At 58.4% G+C, this 15,311-nt stretch overlaps 1 long non-coding RNA gene across 3 annotated transcripts in view; it reads left to right on the forward strand.

The window, feature by feature from the left end:
• LOC132003467 (uncharacterized) overlaps positions 1 to 8,133 on the forward strand; it is a 40,498-nt gene extending 32,365 nt beyond the window's left edge. The window contains exons 3-8 of one of the 3 annotated variants that reach the window (XR_009400208.1): positions 843 to 896; positions 1,403 to 1,556; positions 3,037 to 3,259; positions 3,371 to 3,517; positions 4,520 to 4,702; positions 4,846 to 8,133. This is a non-coding gene — a long non-coding RNA (uncharacterized LOC132003467). The remainder of the gene's footprint in view (positions 1 to 842; positions 897 to 1,402; positions 1,557 to 3,036; positions 3,260 to 3,370; positions 3,518 to 4,519; positions 4,703 to 4,845) is intronic. The other 2 variants (XR_009400209.1, XR_009400210.1) reach the window with 2 other exon arrangements.
• Positions 8,134 to 15,311: the final 7,178 nt, after the last annotated feature.

Here is a 15,311-nt window from a genome sequence, read left to right on the forward strand (position 1 = left end):
CCCAGCACAGCTGCTCTTAGCAGTTAAGAAGCCCATGAGAGCCTGCTTCCCTGGCTTCCAGGGGTTTCCACTGTTTCTCCTCAGGAGCAGCTAGCTGGTGCCATCAGCAAGAGTCACCCTGATGGAATGGTCTGTTCCTCCAGGAACTGGTCCTTCCTTCCTGCCTGGGAAGATTGTGTGCAGGTGGGGTGGTCTACCTCCCACTTTAATGGCTCTGATTTCTGCCTCTCTCCCCAAGGCCAGGCACAGGAAAGCTACACTGAAGGACTTGATGGATTTTGTTTTTCATGGAAGGCAACCAACTTACCCTGACTTGCCCGGAACTGTCCTGAGATTTCTGCATCTCGGAAACCTCTCTGGGATGCTGGGCCAGTTAGGATGGTTGGTTATGCCAGGGGCCTGTCATCATAGTACAATAGAGGCAATGCCTCGTCTACGTACCCACCCATCCATCCACCCATCCATCCATCTGACCTCTGAAGTCCATATATCCATATATCCAACCATCCACCCATCCATCCATCCATCCATCTGACCTCTGAGGTCCATATATCCATATATCCAACCATCCACCCATCCATCCATCCACCCATCTGACCTCTGAGGTCCATGTATCCATATATCCAACCATCCACCCATCCATCCATCCATCCATCTGACCTCTGAGGTCCATATATCCATATATCCAACCATCCACCCATCCATCCATCTGACCTCTGAGGTCCATGTATCCATATATCCAACCATCCATCCATCCATCCATCCAACAAATGTTTCCTTGGTGACCACTGTGTCTTAACAAGACCTTCAAGTATTTCACTGATTTGCTTTAACTCTTATAGAATGGCTTCCCTTTCCTGGTTCCAGCTCCCAGAACTCCAGCACCCACAGCCAGGGTGAGTCTGACAATTCAGTGTCCCACAACTGTGTGGAGCCAGTGAGAGGGTTGCCCATACAGGGAGATGTGAAGCCACATTTCCATCAGCAGAAGAACTGCGTATTCATCCCATTCCTGGGTGTTAATTGGACTTCGTAGTTTTGGTGGTTTATCCCTTTTAGAGAGCGTGGGTTGCTGCCATGGTAGAAAAGCTGTGTGGGGATGGTTGATAATTGTACCCGGGCCGGAGGAGTCTGGAGGGAGGGAACATCTTGTTGCGGTCATCTTTGGCTGCTGAAGAAAGATCCTAGTTCCTTGTCCCTGACCTTGGGAGCCTAGAGGTGGGGCCAGCAGGTCAAAGCCATCCCAGCAGGCAGGGGAGGCTCCTTCCCTTGTGGAGCCTGGCGCCCACGAACCTGGCCCTTCTGCACGTAACTTGAAGAAAGCCTTATGGTTGTGGAGTCACCTTTGAGTCAGAGGCACAACTCACATTCGCTTATTTACTGAGGACCTCTTGTGTTCCAGGAACCATGCTACGGGCTGTGGAGGGCAAATGTGACCTCGGGAGGTGCTTCAAATGCAGGGTGTTTGCAATCCAGATGAGGCCACAGGACGCACGTCACCTCCTGCTGACTGAGCCAGGACCAGAGGAGGCTGTCATGAAGCAGGAGGTTCCGAGGTGGGCGAGGAGGGCTGGGTGGTCAGGAAAGCCTGGGAAAGTGGCACTGAGACAGGGGAGATGGTTTGGGTTGCTCTTTAGCAAATATTCATAGCCTCTCTCCCACTGTGGGCAGAGAAAGAAAGGTCATTTCCTTTCCCCATCAATGCCAAGGGAGATCAAGTGGCCTGTGCTGGTCAGTGGGATGACAGTGGACAAAGCACGAGCAGAGTGCGTGCTTGGATCCTGTGCTCCGGTGCATATGCCCGGAGCAGGGCCCCACCAGCCTGGATGTTGGAGAGATACCTGGGGAGCAGACCTGGGCCAAGCCCACAGCCCGGAGTCAAGCTCAGGCGATAGCCATCCTGAGACAGGGCTGGCCTGCTGAGCCCGTTTTTAACCAGCAGAAAGGAGATGTGTCTGCAGACATGTCGGAATGATGGCAGACTCTTTTGTAAGCCACTGACTTTGGGGGAATTTTGTTATGCAGCGTTAGTGGGAGAAGCTGACTAAGGCGCTGGGTCTGGAAGAGGGAGAGGAGGGCTGTGCAGGGGTGCGGAAGCACGGGGAGAGGAGGGCTGTGCAGGGGTGCGGAAGCACGGGGGCAGAACTCTGAGTGTGTGAGGTTAGCAGGGAGTCTGGACGGGGTTTGAGGAGGTGGGAGGCAGAGCTGGAAAAGCACATTGGCAGCAGGCTGTGCGAGCTAATGGTGGTCCTAGAGAAGATCCCCTACCCGAGGGCACAGTCCTTCTCCCCCTTATCATGACCTCTGTATCTAAGCTTGCTCCTGAATTGCCATAGAACTTGGGAAAAAGGTATTTTTCTCCGGATGACTACAGGTGCCTCCTGCTCCCCGCAGAACACCTGGATGCTTCAGTGAGGCGCTCGGTACCCGAGAGTGTTCTGAGCAGGTCCAGGCTCTGGGTTTTACCTTGGTTCTGGTGCCTTGGCCCTCAGTTCATCCAAATGGTCTATGAGGACCCTCCTTCCCTAACGTCCCAGCCCAAGAGTGGTGAACCCAGAGGCAGGTGCCAGGATCAACAAGTTGCCTGGAGGGAAGCAGGCTGGGCTTGGAAGTCTGGATGCACAGCTGGGAGCCCATGATGGTCTGGAGAAGAGCCGTGGGTGCAGCTAGCACGTGGCCCCAGGAGGTGATCAGGCTCAGAGTACTGGTTGGGGACAGGAAGGAGGAGAGGGTCCAACCTGGGCACCATGAATCCAACAAAAGCAACAACTAAGACGGTACAGTTTCCAAATAAAACCAGCGCACATCCCCGTCAACATGTTAATTAGGGCTCATTAGCCGAGAACAGGCTTGGTGCGGCCTGGGGAGGCAGGCTGGGGTGGAGGGCGTCTCCCGGAACCTTCTGTCTGCCCTGGCGACTCAAGCCTGTGCCCATCTGCCAGGGCCCGCCGGCTGCCCGGCCTTCTGCCCGGCCTTCTGCCTGGCGGCCCCACACCAGCCCTGACCCCTCTGTGTCGGGCCTGATCGTCCCAGCAGCCTGGCTCTGTCAGCGCCGGGGTCCGATGCGTGCCTGACGAAGGCGTGTGGAGCCGCCAACACGACGCAGAATCGGCGCGAACGGTCTGCCGGGGCAGCAGGGACGGGTCGGAGGAGCGGCAGCTGCTCACGGCCGCCGGTCCCCGGTCACGGCGGGGCCGGGGCCCCAAGCCTTGCGCCAAGCTCGTGTCACCGGATGAGGGCAGAGTCTCCTTGGAGGGGGGTGAGGACATAATTCCTTCTGCCCTGCCCGTAAGATGACCTCCACGTGGGGCAAAACAAAACAAGAAATCGATGCGGCCCGGATCCCCGGGCTTTTCCTTATTCTTATCAGTGTCTGCTCCGCTGGACTTGTGAGGCCCCGAGGCGTCTTCCCAAAGGTTTTGGGCAGCCCGGAAGGTGCCGATAATTGCCATCACAGCATCGGTCCCCCGGGAGGTGCGACCGGGAGCAGCTGGGTTGTGTCGGGTCTCGGGACAAGGTACCCCTGCAGAAGTATATGTGCACGTGTGTACACGCGTGTCTGTCTGTGTTGGTGTGCGTAGATGCACATGCATACACATGCATGTACACGGCTCCGTGTGAATGTACATCAATGCACAAGAGTCTAGTATCTGCGTGTACACACGCATGTGCACATCTCTGTGTGCATACATATACGTGTGTGTGCGTTTACGTGGGTGTGCACACCTCTCTGTGTACACGTGTGTGTGTAGGTGCACAGGCCAGGCTCCCGGGGCTCTGCTGACCCAGGGGTTGGGGAGAGGCCTCCGCCCCACGGTCCTCTGCTCTCCTTCCCGTCCACCTGCAGGTGCTGACGCATCTCTGCCCTTGGCCCGCTACCTCCTACCACAGCATTCGGTTTTCTTGTCACAGCACTCAGAGGCACCTGCGGTGACATGATGACTCTTCTTGCCGACGTGCTCTGTGTCTCCTCAAGGGCTGGTGCTGTGCCCAGGGGGAAGCCCGAGGCCTGGCTCTCTGGAGGCTCGAGGCGGTCCGTGGGCTTTCTCCTTGGCCACAGTGGGAATCTGGACCCTGTCTCTGACCTGTGTGGCTGTCAGCCTTTTGTGTTCTTTGGGGCTGGTGACCAGGGCCGGGCCTCTTCCCTACGCAGAGGGCACACTCCAGCCCATCAGCATCCTGGGAAACAGCTCTCTGGATGCCACCGGGACAGAAGCAGTTTCCAGGTGCCCAGTGCGATCCATGCACCAGGAAATGTGTTCACGAGTGTCCATTTTACTCCTGGGGGTCTGGTGGTGGCTGGGAGGGCACGGCTCCGGGACTGGCCTGGAGAAGGCAGCCTACGGGCATGGGCTGGCCCTCGGTCCCCACACCGTGCCCCAGGGAGACCCCACCTGCCCCACCACAGGCTGCCCACCTTCCCTCCAGGCTGAGAGGGCTGTGAACACGCAGGGAGCCGCTGGGACCTGCCACAGACACCCGGAGAGAAATACCTTTTGCTCTTCACCCTTCCCGCCAGGAGGACGTCTGGAGCCCTCTGCCCCAGCTCCTGGGATGCATGGGTGTGCCGAGGGTCTGGTCTGCAAGGCGCTGTTTGCTGCTGGGGAAGGAGCGTTGAGTGGAAGAGTCCCTTGCAGACAAGACAGGGCCTTGGCTTCCTCCGGCCGCTAGCAGATTGCAGCCGGCACGGCGAGATCACGGGGTGCGTGCGTGTATCCGGGGCTCCAGGGACCGGAGTGGCGCCCAGGGGCTGGAGCATCTGTGGGTCTCTGGAGCTGGGGGGGGGGTGTGTGCGCAACTGGGGCTGCGCCTCTCTTGCCCACCCAGCCCTCGCTCTGTCCACAGCTCCACCTTCAGTCCTCGCCGGCACTGACGGTATCGGGAATGTCCAGAGCAGTTCTGTTTGCTGAGCCGGCTGGACACGTTGCACAGCGAGCGGCCAGCAGCAGTGAGTCCCAGCCATGACCTTCACCCCAGAAGGAGGCCGCTTTATTCTGCAGCTGCGCCGAACCGTGCCACGGCCGAGACCCGCCTCTTCTCCCCCAGCGAAGAGATTAAAATCCTTAAATGCCTTCTGGCAAAAGGGACAGCTGCCTCTTTATCCTTAAAATGCAAGTCAGCAAGGAGCGCGCTGCCCAGGTCCTGTCGGGGTGCTGGCCCTGTGACCTGACCCCATCGATCCCCCGATCGGCGTCCGATGAGTCGTGGGCGGCGGTCAATACCCATGCACTTCTGCAGGCGAATGCAGAGGGAAGTGGGAGGCAGGGAGCCCCGGGCCGGCCATCAGACAGAGAGCCCACCCCCCCGGCCTGAGCCGCACCCCAGAATCAGCACGGTGATGAGGGACGGTCAGCCACACGCGGCTCACGGGACCCCAGCGGGCTTCTGCTGGATGGAAAATAACTCAGGCAGGCATGGCTGGATCGCCGCTCGTCTCGTCTGATGTCTCCAGCAGCGGCCCGCCGGGGGCCTCTCTGCCTCTGGCTTCACCTTCCATCTGCTCCTGCCCCCGCGACGCTCAGCCTTGTTACCCACCGGCTCAGTCCAGTTTGTGGTCTCAGTGCCTTGAACCCAGGCCTGGGCAGCCGATTCATGATTGTTGAATGACTGAGTGCATTTCTGGGGGGGCTGTCCTGTCCCCTCTCACTGTGTCTGGTCACTGAGCTTCTCGTCCCTTGGGCCAGGACTTGTGTGTGGGGCATGTGCCTGGATATTTCCACTCTTGGGAATCTTCCTACACATCCTTCAGAACCCCACTCAAATGTCACCTCCTCCGGGAAGCCTTCCGTTGTCTCCAGCTAGAAGTGGTCCTTTCCTCCCTGAGCTCAGGGTGCGTGCTTAGTGGTCTCCAGTAACAATGGCTGCTTTTTTGTTCTCACTAACTGTGCAGTCATGGCACACTGTCCTTGGCCTCGTCTGGGTTCTTTCTGAGAGGAAGTTGGATTCCGAACGTCCCCTCATTTCTGGGCCTCAGCTGGAAATACTGCTGCCGCGCCAACACTTTGAAGCCAAGTCTTAGATCTGACCTCTTTTCTTTTGGGCGCCCGGTGCCGGGCCTTTGCCGGCTGCCAACCCCTTAACCGTGGGGTGCTTTCGTCTTGTCTGGACTGCAGTGGCCAGTAGGACCATCAGGTACCCCCCCCGCCCCCCTGCCACTAGCCCTGCTCCCTGCTGCCGCTAAGGGGATAGATTTAGGGTGGGAACCGGCGGGGGTCCCTCCTCTGCTCACACCCAGCCCCCTGGTGGTCCTGGCTGCCCAGCCCAGCCTGCGGGTCCCTGTCACCTGCCGTCTGCTGGTCCGCCATGCCCCATAGTAAGGGCCCCTCACGTGCCTCCTTGGGCCTCTGCGTCTTTGCTCACCGGTGCCCTCTGCCTGGTGTGTCCGGACGCTCCCTGTCTCTGCCGCTGGTCCGCCTTTAAGACTGAACTGAGGAATCCCTCAGGAATCCTGAGCCTCTGCGCTGCATATCTGGACCTCACCTCACCCCCCTCTCTTGAACTTGTCCGCTTCCAAGGCCAAAGGCTGTGTTCTGTCTCTCTCTGGACTGCCAGTTCCTGGCGCAGCCTTTGCGGAGCCCACCACGGGAGGCTGAGCGGGACAGCCCTCCAGGATCCCAGTGTGAGGCTAGACGACAGGCTGGCCTCGTCCATGATGAGCGGGCATGACCGCGGCCCGCGCCGTGGCCGTGCTCTCTGTCAGGGCCGAAGCCTGCCTCTGAAACCCATGCCTCATCCTCACCTAGCAGGGCTGGAGGCCACCCCAGGAGCGTGGCCTTGACTGTGAGCAGGATGTATTGGTCAGTCCTGCTGACCGCTGGCCAGGCAGTCCTCAGACGCCGCGGACTCAACACACAGCCTGCTTATTTCTGCTCACAATGTCCAGCTGACTTTGTCCCCAGAAGGGACTCAGCTGGCTGTGGAGGCAACATAGGGACAGGCCATCAGGACGCGGCCACCTCAGTCTGGAAGTGACAGCACGTCCTTCCAATCCTCCCTCTTTGGCCGGCACCGGACATCTGGTCTCGCTGGCATGCTGTGGGGGTGTGCGCAGGGCTGGCCCCCCAGACGCCTGCTCTGGGGCCCGCTCACTGCCTCTGCCAGGGACTTCAGGCTCAGCTTGGCCACGGTACGTGACAGCTCTGTGCCCCAAATTTCCTGACTTTTGAAGTGAGCACAATAGAACTATCATGGGGATTCATGTCCCACCATCGGGAAAGTGGCTTTTGTGAGGCTTGGCACCAGGTGCGTATCTGCCTTCCGTGGCTACTCAGCGCTTCATGGAGACAGAAGCGCCTGGAGAGGCACCAGTGACAGCTCAGGACACTTCTTGTGCTGCCGCAGCCCGGTTCCTCCTCCCAGAGAGCGAGCGCTCCCTTTGAGTCCCGCTCCTGGGACCCAGGCTCGAAAGCCAGGAAATCCACGGGTACCACGCCTCAGGCATGGCTCGCAGCCCACGGCCCCACATGTGGCTTCGCCAGAGCTGGCCTGGGGTCGCGCCCAATTTACAGTTGAGCAAAGAGAGGCCCAAGGACTTGTCTGCCTCAGGGCAGGACTGGGCTCCGACCCCCCTTCTGGTTTCGAGGCCCTCCCTCTGGGCTCTGCCCCCGGCCCCCTTCCCGATGAAGAGGGCTCCTCCCCCAGCTCGCGGCAGGTGTCAGCAGGATGACCAAGTCTGGGCAGAACATGTCCCACGTGCTCGTGTGGCAGAAGCTCTCGGGACACAACGAGAAAACTTGGTAAGAGGAGGCGTGAGAACGTGGATGGTGTCTTGGGAGCCGCCACAGGTCTTGGGTATTCTTGTCCATTCAGGAGAGTGAAGCAGAGCCCGGGGGGCTTGCGGGGTCCTGTGTCACCCACTCTTCCACCTGAAGACGCAGGTAACATTTGCTAGATGGAGAAGTGCCACCTTTCCGCACGGCGGCCGGACGGTGGAAGCGGCCATGGGTCCGTTGACGGCCGCATGAACACGGGAACAGCCACGCACAGAGTGTTACCCAGCCTTGAAGAGGAAGTGGCTTCTGACACCGGCTACAGCACGGGCCGCCTTGAGATTATTCTGTGGATCGAAGTAATCCAGTCGCAGAAGGACACGTCCCGTAAGACCCCACTGATGCGAGATCCCCGGAGTCGTCTGATTCGTAGGGACAGGAGGTGGGCGGGGGGTGTCGGGCTGGGGGAGGCGGGAGGTGGTTGGTGTCTCATGGACACAGAGTTTCTGCTCTGAGACGCAAGGACGTGGGTGGACGGTCTTGGCGGCTGCGCCACGATGCGGAGCCACAGAGCTGTGTGCTCGTACGCGGTTAAATGCTCAATTTTATATTATGTGTATTTTACTACAATAATAATTTTAAAAAAGCAGCATGGGGTGCCTGGGAGGCTCAGTGGGTGGATTCTGTGCCTTCGGCTCAGGTCATGATCTCAGGGTCCTGGGATCGAGCCCAGCATCAGGCTCTCTGCTTAGCGGGGAGCCTGCTTCCCCCTCTCTCTCTGCCTGCCTCTCTGCCTACCTGTGATCTCTGTCTGTCAAATAAATAAATAAAATCTTTAAAAAAAAAAAAAAAGAAAAGAAAAGAAAGAAAGAAAAGCAGCGTGAGCGTTTCTGTCAGCTTCCAGGTCTTTCTCAGGCCTTACCTGACCCAGGCTGGGGCGTTCGAGGCTCTCGAAGGCTTGCGAGTCCTGCTCGTCAGGACCTGCCTTCTTGGGGCTGGGCGTCTTCCCTCCGGACCTGGAGGCCTCCCCGGGTTCCCGGTTTCATGCTTCTGTTCTCTCCCGAGCTTTGTGCTCAGCACGGGGCTTTCTGGGAATTTTGTATTGTTGTTCATAAACCCAAACTTACAAAGGGCACTAGGGTTCATTAACCGGCGTCATCATACCCCGTCTGCCGCGAAGATGCTCCGCGTTCTGAACTTCCTACCGGGTGGCTTCCAAGGCAGCTGGCGCCGAGCGGTGTCCACGTGCCGCAGCCCAACCTCTCTTTCTCGGGGAGGGCGGAGGGCCGGGGAGTGAGCGGAGGGGGACGTGGGGCATCAGGCGTTGCAGGATCCGCTCCGGGGGAGAAGCCCGGCTGCACTCACATCTCAGAAGTCCTTGGCAAGGTCTGGGACCCCACAAAGGACGTGGGAGGGGGACGGCCTCAGCCCAGGATGACTTCATTGTGGAGACAGAAACTGATTCCTCTCTAAGTGGGAAAAGGCTCTTTAGGGGCGGTATGAGGCTGAAGTCTGATGAAAAGGCGAGTGGTTTCAATCTTCCTTGCACCAACCGCCTGGGACTTCATCAGACTCAAACCGATTAGAAAAATTCACATTGAAAGCATCGTTTATAAAAGACCAAAATCATAGAAAACATTCGGCTTGGAGGGCGGGAGGAAGAGCATTTCCACCTAAGCCGTAATCTTTCATTCTCTCTCCTGCCTCCTTTATGGGGTCTGACAGTCCTGTCTCCTCCCTAGGACTAATCATTAGACGAATTAGTGGCTAATCAATGTTTAATTAAAACCTAGCCATTAATTACAGGAAGTGCCATGGCAACTTGAGAATAAACTGGTTGCCAGTGGGGTCAGATTTCTGCAGCCGTGGCTGGGGACCCGGGCAGGAAACTTTCTTCTGGCCTTTGTTGGCATTTTGCACTGTGGCTTGGGTGGATCTGGAGGTCTGGGGAGGGCAGAAGGGCAGGAGTGGGGAGCGGCACGGCCTGACCTGAGCATCTCGGCTTCCGGCACCTTACCCGGTTTCCCCACCCATGCCACGGAACCTCTCCCTCTGGTTCTGGCATCGCTCTTCCCACGTTGTGAATTTAATCCGTTTTTCTCTGAAAATCCCTTGTCGGGCATCTACATACTTGCCTTTAGACTAACACTCGAACCTGTTGCCATAAACTGCGAGGTCCTAGATCTGTGGTTCTCAACCCTGGCTGCACGTTAGGGCCACCAAGAGAGGTTGAAACAGTGAATAGAGAGCCAGACCAACAGACCGGTGAACGGAGCAGAGAACCCAGCATATACGGGGAAACGACGCATTAGACTAAGGTGGCCCTTTCAAGGCGCTGGCACGGATGCTCTTTGCCATCAGTGGCGCAGGGTCAGACGGACCGCCGCCTGAAAATCCCAGGAAGCTTGACCCCTACCTCACACCATCTGTGGAAATCAGTCCTGTCCTCTAGAAGATAATACAGAAGACCATCAGGAGAGTTCTCATAACACAAAGGGCACTAACCGTAAGGGAGGTGACGGACAAACGGGTTATGTTAAAACGAAGGGCTCCTGTTCACCGAGAGTCGCCATCCAGAGAGCGGAAAGGCAGGCACAAAACCGGAGGAGACGTTTCTGGAGATCAGACTTGCAGAGGGGTTCGTGGGAAGACGGGTGTTGAGACTTGAACAAGTTCTTCACCAAGGGCCTTACTTGCCACCAGAGAAATGCACACGGAGACACCGCTAAAACCCAGGAGGGCCCCTAAAACGGGTAGACTGGTGACCCCCAGGGCCAGTGAAGAAGGCGGACCACGGGAACAGTCTTCCTTTGGAAACCGTTTAGCAGCATCTCCTGAAGCTGCGCATACACCTGCCCGACTCCCGGACATCCACCGAGGGACATGCCTGGACACCAAGGTGCCTGTGCCGGAGAGGGGTCACGGCGCCGTTGTTTTCAAAGCTCTAGATGGGAGGCCAGCGAGGTGTCCAAGAGGCCAAACAAAACTGGTGATAAAACCTCACCCGGGGGGATACCCACCAGCCAGTGAACCTCCCAGAAACGACGTAGCCTGAAGGACCCAGGCCCCAAGTTGGGTGTCCGCCGCATAACTTGTTCACACAGGGTTTAGGAACAGGCAAGGTCATGACTGTGATGCTCTTGAGGGAGGAGGAAGGGGAAGTGAGTGGGGAGTTAGGGGCCTTCTGGCGGTTTCTGATGTTCTGTGTTTTGATCCCAGTGACGTGTGCCTGGACGGTCCACCTCGTGACTAATCGTGGAGCACACACGGGATCTGTGCATTTTGGGGCACGTGTGTTATTTTCTTAAAGAGAAAAGCAGCAATGAATTGAGGCGTGGCTCCAGGCCAGAATAAGCAGGTCAGGGTCCTCGGGAGAGGGTCCAGGTGACTCCGACATGTGCTCGGGCTGCCCATCTGACCCGGCTTGCGTGGCCAAGCTCGTGTCTCCTCCTCCCCTGCCTGTTCCTGCCCACCTCCTTTCTATCCCTTGACCATGCCTGGTGCTTCAGGCAACGACTGTTTGCACTTGCCTGTGTGTCCCCTGGGACTGGAAGGCTGTGTCCTGCCTGGTTCCCCCAGGTCACCTCTCCAGCGACCTTCCCTGACCCTGGGCCCCTCGTCCCAGCCACTTTCTGGTCCATCATTCTCTCTGTTTCCTCTACTCTTCTTGTGGTGGAGACAACGTCCTGTGGCCATCGCATTCCATTTTGTTCGCGTCTTCCCGGATTTCCAAGAAAACCGTGTTTTTCTGCCTTCCTTGCAGTTAGGTTGGGGCTGGTGGGTCGGGGACAGAAGTGACACACGCCACGTCTAGACCTCGCCACAGAGCCTCTTATGGGACCGTCCACACTCGCTATTCCCTTCGCCAGTGACCAAGGCGGCCACCCGTGTGAGACAGAAGAGCCCGGGATGTACGGAGCCCGGGGCCGGAGTCGCCGGCGGGAGGAGAGGGTGGCTGCTGAGCCACACGGACCGGGGGTAAGGGGTGACCTTCCCAGGAAGCACGGGGCTTTCAGGCTTTGTTCGCCCGGGGGCAGAAGGCAGACCGTCTTCACTCGCGCAGCTGAGATCGCCTTGTGGGATTTCTCGTCTGTCGTGTCCTTCCCCTCTCTTGGTCTAGAACCCGAGCACCTGTGTACGGCTGTGTTTCCAGCCCACGGGCACGGGCCCGGCGCGCAGAAGCCCAGCCCCGTTCCGTGCAGGCGACGCATGATTCAGGGTCGAGGGGACTCTGGAGACAGAGGTGATGTTCTCGGGGGAGGGGGGCTCTGCCAGAGAGAGCACGGGTCTTGGTTCACGTCCCCTTCCGGACTCGTCGGAGGGGCCGCCTGCGCTCACTGCTTACGGACCACCGGGCACGTCTCCGGCGGAGAGACGGCACGTGATGCTCCCCAGGGCTGCAGACGCAGAGGAGCAGATGGCAGCCGACGGCTCACGTCAGGAACGGTGGGCCCGGGTCTGCCGGCAGGGGCGGGGTGGGGAGGCCGTGCTGTCCTATGGGCGAGGGCTGGAGGTAGGCTCATCGCCGAGCGGGCTCAGGGAGGGGTGCTCAGGGCCGTCTGCCCCCGTCCCGGGAGGCGGGAAGCACTGCCAGGTGCGGAGCGACACGGTGTCCCCATTCAGGACGGCAAGCCGGCCTTGGGCGCGCCTGGCAGCCCCAGCCGGGCAGCTCCTGCACACACGGGGGCTCTGTCGGTCTCCCCGTTCCCGTTCTGCTGCTTGCGCCCCCAGCCCCCTCCGAAGCCCCGCGTCCTCTTCCTGTCGCCTGGCCCAGTCTCACCTGTCTGCAGCGTCCCCCCGGTGAGCTGCTGAGTCTCACCTTTCCTGGGACCTCTGCAGCTTTAGAGCGACTGCTGGGGATCCGAGAGTCTTCCCCCCGAATGAGAGACCTAGTGGGGATGAGGGGCGCGCTCAGGGTTTCACCAGCGGCTTTTGTACTCGCGGCCAGATGGGCAGGGCCGGGGCAGGGCAGGAGGCGGGGCTGTACCTGTCCAGGTTTGAACAGAGTGAAGTGTGGGCCACGGACAGCCCGGTCCAGGGGACTCCAACCCTTCTGTGCCAAGGAGCCCTGGAGCCTCTGGAGAGGCCAACAGACCCCTTCTCAGCAAAATAGTCTCAAATCCATAAAAGAGATCTCCTAGGGTTATCGTATTAAAATATAATGATTGAAATATTTAGGAAATGAGACATTGTTGTATATGCTTTTTTGTTGAAGAGAAGTTCTTTTTTTTAAAAAAACATAGGTAGGAATCTCTTTGACATTGACTATAGAAACTTTTTTTTTTTTTAAAGATTTTATTTATTTATTTGACAGACAAAGATCACAAATAGGCAGAGAGGCAGGCAGAGAGAGAGGAGGAAGCAGGCTCCCCGCTGAGCAGAGAGCCCGATGCAGGACTCGATCCTGGGACCCTGGGATCATGACCTGAGCCGAAGGCAGAAGCTCCACCCACTGAGCCACCCAGGTGCCCCTGAAGAGAAGTTCTTATAACAGGAAATAATCCCCTTTAAAGTGTACGGCTCAGTGACCTTCAGGGCTCCGCTGTTTCACACACTCCCCATCCCCGCCGACTTCCATGGCCTCTGCCAGAACCCGTCGAGCAGATGGTTCCCATCCCCCTCCTCACCCGGTAACTGTGGATCGTCCTCCGTGGACTTGCCTGTTCTGAGTATTTTGTAAAAATGTGGTCTTTTGTGACTGGGTCCTCTCACGGAGTATACTGTCTCCAAGGTTCATCCCCGTGGTGGCAGGTGTCGGACTTCATTCCTATGTCCGAATACATTCCACGGGACGGACAGAATTGCTCATGTGTTCATCCACGGTTGGTGTTTGGGTTGTTTCTACTTTTTGGCTTTTCAATATGCTCCTTAGGGGGAAAAAAAAAAAAAAGATTTTACTTATTTCTCTGAGAGCATGAGACAGAGTCAGCCATAGAGAGCACAAGCCGGGAGGAGAGGGAGAAGCTGACTCCCTCCTGAGCAGGGAGCCCGACACGGGGTTTGATCTCGGGACCCCAGGATCCTGACCTGAGCCGAAGGCAGACGCTCAACCGGCTGAGCCCCCAGGTGCCCTGAATGCGCTCCTTTTTGAATGCACTCCTTAAAACGATGTGGTGGCGGGTCGAAGAGGCACCTGAGCCCGCAAGTCACGACCAGCACAGGTGATACTTCATGATGTCTGCACCATCTGGCACGTGCCACAGACATGCCCGTGTCCGTGGCAGAGACAGCTGGGCAGGGCCTGCGTCGGTGATTGGGAAGTGGTCAGAGAGCGGCGTGTGCAGAAGGAATGAACTGTTTTCCCGGTCAGGTTCCCAGACCCTCTGGATCCTCCCCGGTCTTGCCAACGTACCCAATCTTGGGAGAGGCGTAAGGAGCCCTGGGCAGTTGCGGCTTCACCCTGCACGGTCGGGACGGGGACCAGGGCCTGGCTGGCCGGTCCTCTGGCTTCTCCAGCTCAGCAAGACCCAGCTGTTTTCTGGCCGGGATGCCTTGGGCGGCCCCTGCCTGTTCTTCAGCATGGCCTCCCCCTCTCTGGGCCAGTGAAGGTCAGCGTGGCCATGGACGGTGACGGTCAGCGCAGTGGGGATGTGTCCCCTGCACGCCCGCTCTCCCAGGCTCCCTGCAGCCAGGCTTGCCGCCCCCTCCCGCCCCCACTGGCCCCCACCGGCCCAGTCCTCTAGGTTTGCTCACTCGTTCTGCTCCTCCGGGGAAACGGAGGTGTGAGGCTGCCGTGGGTGACCTGGCACTGTCCCTTCTGACTGGGCCTCAATACTTTTCCCAAAAGCCGCTGGTAGGGGCTGAGGAAACGTGAGCCTGTGTTCTTCCCTCACGAACAGAGCCCTGGCGACATCCGGCTCATGGATGGATGTGGAAACTGCCCCAAGAAAGAAGCCAGATGACAGGACCCGTAGGTGTGATGGCACCTGTGTGAGATGCCCAGGACAGACGGATCCGTGAGGACAGACTGCAGACCGGCGGTGGCCAGGGACTAGGCAACGGGGGGGTGGGGACTGACGGCTCACTGGGTCGGGGCTCCCTGCCGGGGGTGCTGAGAATGTTCTAGAGTGAGACAGAGGTGGTGTTTGCACAACACCGTGAAGCCACAGAGTTGTAGGCTTTAAAATGGTTCATTTTACGTTCAATGGATTTCACCAAAATTTAAAAAAAACAAAAAACAAAAAACAAAACGACACCTCAGCCCAGCATTCCTCTCCGGCTGCTGGGAGATGTGACTTGAACACATGACTATGGTTAGACACCCACTGACCCCTGGCTGGCTGCCACCCTGCTCTGGGTTGGGTCTGGGGTCCCTCGGTGGAATAGAGACCTGGGCTGAGACTGACACAGGGTGCCCACCTCCACTTTCCTGACCCTCGGTGCCTCTTGAGGTGCTGCCGTGGTTTCCAGCTTGGCTCCCTGTGCCCTGTCTCCTTATGCCCCTGGAGCAGGGATCTGCAGGCTGCTGATGGCATACGGGGTGGCCTCGTGTGCATTTGGGAAGGACCTGAGTGGGCGAGTGGCTGACGTGGAGGTAGCTGGGGATAGGAGTGCAGGAGGAGCCGCGGGCCTCAGAGCAGCAGGGACAGGTGTCAGGGACTC

Source organism: Mustela nigripes, chromosome 16 (assembly GCF_022355385.1).
Source record: "Mustela nigripes isolate SB6536 chromosome 16, MUSNIG.SB6536, whole genome shotgun sequence".
NCBI classification, from domain to species: Eukaryota; Metazoa; Chordata; class Mammalia; order Carnivora; family Mustelidae; genus Mustela; species Mustela nigripes.